The 4473-nt window shown below is 51.0% G+C and overlaps 1 long non-coding RNA gene across 1 annotated transcript; it reads left to right on the forward strand.

The window, feature by feature from the left end:
• Positions 1-731: 731 nt before the first annotated feature.
• LOC119062036 (uncharacterized) lies at positions 732-2255 on the forward strand. Its single transcript, XR_008391099.1, has 3 exons — positions 732-1035; positions 1192-1259; positions 1676-2255. It is a non-coding gene; the product is annotated as an uncharacterized LOC119062036 (long non-coding RNA).
• The last annotated feature ends 2218 nt before the right edge of the window (positions 2256-4473 follow it).

Genomic DNA, 4473 nt, shown 5'->3' on the forward strand with positions numbered 1-4473 from the left:
GCACGGTTCACACGAAATTGTCCCAGAGGGTCCATCCTCTCCTTATTCCTCTGCTTTCTTTCCCTCTTGTCCCTGAGGGTGCCACCCACAGACACCACTTACTGTAGCTTCAGCTGCCCCACCTTTGCCTCAGCAGTCTGGCGTCTCTCCTCCCTCAAGCCACCCCTCCCCTGTCTCACTTCCCCTGTGCATCACCATCCGCCCTGCCATCCTCCAGCACCCGGACCTCCGACCTCCTCGCTGGGGAAGGTCCTCAGTGTGGCGCCTATTCTCACTGCGTGTCGAGCTCTACTTGACTGCCCATCCTCACCACCAAATCAGGGCGTGTGGACAGATGTCATCACCTACTGCCCACAAGGGCAGCTCTTCCCAGCTGTCCACCTCTGCCGTAGCTCCTTCCTGACCTGAGCACCTACTCTGTGCCAGGTACCGAGGAAGCCCACTGCTGGCAGGAGTCAGGAGAGGGGCAGTGCTGCTCGGGGGAGGCAGAGGCACGCAGAAGGGCGTGCTCAGGGAAGGGGCCAATGGCTTGATCCACTTGGATGAGAGGTACGGGGTTGCGGGTAGAGCAGCAGTTGGAGGCAGGAGGGTGCCTTAGACGTGAGTACAGTTGTGAGAAGGAAGCCCCAGCACAAAAGGGGAGAAACAGAAGTTGGGAACCAGAAGGCAGCCTTGGAGCTCATTGACTGGCCGGTGGGGGGGAGGGGGCGGGGAGGCGATAGAGCTAGCTGTCCAAGATGCCGCGAACCTGGGGAACTGGGTGAAGAGACGCACCAGGAGACCATAGCTCAGCAAGTATGTCTCTTTGCTGCACTAATTCTTGCCCAGAAGTAGCAGGGCCTCAGCTTGCTATGCGGCTGCCAACAGTCTTTGGCTTTGAGAGATAAAGAGCACATTTAATGCTTAGATCCCCACCGTGCCCCCTCCCGCCCTCTCCCCCTCACCACACGAAACACCGCCACCAAGAAGACCCGCTTCCTGGGTGTCTCAAGGCCCAGCACTGTTCCCCTGTGGAGCCAGGCCAGGACTAGCCGTGTGAGTCAAGCCTCTCCCTCTGGAAGCCCTGGGCCTGTCTGTCTGTCCTTCCTCAGCTCTGTTTACATGATAATGCAAGGCAAGGCTGCCCCACCCTGTGGGCTTTTCCTCAGCATTCCCAGTGCTTACAGTGTCTTCCTGCCCCATTCCTTCCAGGCACTCCCCTGCCCGTATGGGAGGTGACAAACTCTTGGTGACTTCACTCCCGCTCATCCAGGAACAGAGTATGGTACCTCGGGGCAGGGTTTGCTGCCACTGTGAGCCCCGGGGTTGTCCCCAGGGAGGTCCACAGGAGAGCCTCCATGTGACAGGCCATCTCTGATTCAGATGGCACAAGGCACAGGAAATGGGAGGGAGAGCCCCCTTAGGGCTGTCAGGAGGGGGACATGCTCAGGGTAGGGAGAGGAAGGAGAGGCTGGGTCAGGCTCAGGCCTGAGGGGCTCAGCCCTGAGGAGCACAGAAAACATTTGCACGTAGACTAGCTGTGTCTTTGGTCACCTTCTTTCCCATTCTTATGTTCCTACTGCGTTTGCTAAACAAACCTGCCCCCCCCCCAATTTTATAGGTATTGTGAGTACCCCAGGCTCTATCTGTAATGTCTGTGAGCCAGGGTTTTTTAATTTTTACTTTCTTCCTACAGGATTCTTTCCTTGAACTGTAAATACCCTTAGCTGGGCCACGTCCTGAAGGATGGCTGTTTGCACTTTCTGCCCCGGCAGAGAAGTGGAAGCCAGGAGAGCACAGAGCACCAGAAGGGCTCCCAGGCCCCGTGTACACGCCCACCTGTCGTGGCCCCTTGGCGTCTCCCAAATGCCCGCCCCCTGCACCAGGCTCTGAGTTTCTGGGGGACGGGCTTTGTGTGTCTCCCTGTCTTAACACCTGTCACTGTGTCAGCACACGGCAGGTCCCACAAACATGCATATTGGCAATAAATGGCTAAAAAAGTGCCTTTTACTCTTAACAGACTCGGTGCCATAAAAACCAGGGCCCTGGGGACTGGTAGGCAAATCATGGCCTATCCAACAATGGAGTACCACACAGTTGTGCAAAAGAGTGAGGCATGGTGTAGCTCAGTGGATTGAGCACGGGCCTGTGAAGCAAAGGGTGGCTGGTTTGATTCCCAGTCAGGGCACATGCCTGGGTTTCAGGCCAGTTCCCAACAGGGGACACATGAGAGGCAACCACACATTGATGTTTCTCTCCCACTCTTTCTCCTTCCCTTCCCCTCTCTCTAAAAATAAATAAAATATTTTTTAAAACATTAAAAAAACTTCATTTCTTAAAAAAAAAAAGAGTGAGGCAGTGTTACCTGGGCTGATTTGGGGAGATTCACAAGATTTGTTGTCCACTGAGAAAAAGGAAAAACACAGAACAAGCTCTCCTCCAGTCTGGGGTGGGGCATGCAGAGAGACAGGCCGCTGTGTGTACCGCAGCCTCTGGGTTCACAGAAGACACTGGGAATAGTCAGAGCCTTGGAGCGAAAGGGCGTGAGTGGGGGAGGGAGCCTGCCTTTTCATCGTATACCCTTCTCCTTATATATCTGCCATGAGTAGCTGATAATTTTATAAAACTTTTTCAGAAAAGCAGTATTTTTTCAAGTTATAAAAGCAAAAACCAAAATGGACACAGGAAGACACTCTGGGAGGCCCTAAGCTTATCGCAAAGCAGGGAGGCGCTCTGAAGTCCTCAGGGGCACAGCACAGGCGTGTTTCCTTCCCAAACGAGGCCAAATTACTCAGCACTGTTGTAAAAAAATTTTTTTACCTTGGAGAAAGAGGGAAATATTTTCTCTCATTTACTAGCAAGGGTGCTGTGAACCAAGAGGCGAAGTCCAGGGCTTGCTCGGAGCCTGATCAAGAGGGAAAATTACTTTCCAAACACAAGGCCCCTGCTTCCGGCCGTTGAAGTCACCCGCTCCCTCGCACCTCTACTGCCAGTTTTTGTTTTGTGAGCTTGACTACAGCACACTCACTTCCGCTCTGCCCCTCTGCCCAGCCCCGGAGCTTCCAGATAACTTCGTGCCTCCCCAAATAGGGAGGTTTTCCCGTAGTCTGTTTTTGATGAGCTGATGACCTTCATCTTTGACGCGCGTGAATCTGACTAGTCTTTGACATTTGTGGTCCCTGTGGTTAGAAGTCAGTTTACAACCAGTCAGCCCTTCTTGTCCTTCGACTTCAAGCCCTTTCGTAACTGTCACGGCACTTAACTAGAAGACCTTGCTCATCACAAGTCACCTTCTTTTTCAACTGGCTCGAGTATGTCCATCTTATTTTCCCACCTAAATGGTAAACTTCTGGAGAGCAGGGAATCATTTTCACCCTCCATACTAGTACGATACTGGGCATGTTGGAGGAGCTCTGTGAACAGGTTATTAATAAAATCTACCATTTTTTGAGCATCTACAAGGTACATTACTGCATTCTCTTCTGTACTTTTGCCACCATATGGGTAATAGGCAGTATCAATGCTTTGGCTGTATTTTGCTGTAAATGTTATTAAAAATAAATGATAGATTTCCTCTTTTTCAAGCTGTGAGTTCTCAAGTTTAATACATTTAAGTATGGTTTTTGGTACAAGTGGCATGGAGACCGAGCCCAGAGAGGTCCAGTGACTTGTCCCCACTGACACAGGCTCCGGGTGGCACAGTCGGCCTGTCTGCCTGAGTCTGAAGGCCCTGGGCTTCCCGCCATGCTGGGCTGGTTTCAAACAAGAAAGGTGCACAGAGTGAGAAAAGAAGCAAACCTCTGTGTTTCCCCTCCCTCTTCGACTGCCCCAGTGCCAGTCACCTTGACAAAATCTAGACCTTGCTGCTAAACATTGAAATAAGGTCATGGGGGCTTTGTCTTGGTTCCACTCATCCCTGCTGAGCAAGGTATGGGGAAGCAGACTTTGGATCTATGTATAAACTTTTCATTGAGAATAGCTGTCAGAATATAGGGCATTTTCAGCCACTCAGCCAACTGCATTTACCATTTATGTGTGAATAAAGTGGTGAGCAAGATAAAACCCTGCCACTGAGGAACAGACAGGGAGCATCGACTTTGGGGAAAATATACATAAACGTATAAATAAAGAAGATAATTTCAGAAGGTGATAGTCAAGGCCCTGGTAGGTGTGGCCAGAGAGTTATTCCAGTGGGCTCAGTGGGTTGGGCATCATCCAGCTAAGCGAAAGCTCGCTGTTTTGATCTCCAGTCAGGGCACGTGCCTGGCTGTGGGCTAGGTCCCCGGTTGGGGGCATGTGAGAGGCAACCAATTGCACAGCAGTGTTTCTCCCCTCTCTTGCTTCCTCCCTTCCCCTTGCTCTAAAAAACAAATAAATAAAATCTTTTTTATCTTTGTTTCAATTTGTATTTGTTTTTTATTTTAATTTATTTTTTATTGATTATGCTGTTACAGTTGTTCTATTCTCCCCTTCATTCCCCTCCACCCTACCCCC

The sequence above is a fragment of the Artibeus jamaicensis genome, unplaced genomic scaffold, assembly GCF_021234435.1.
Source record: "Artibeus jamaicensis isolate MK-2021 breed Jamaican fruit bat unplaced genomic scaffold, CSHL_Jam_final contig_2790, whole genome shotgun sequence".
NCBI classification, from domain to species: Eukaryota; Metazoa; Chordata; class Mammalia; order Chiroptera; family Phyllostomidae; genus Artibeus; species Artibeus jamaicensis.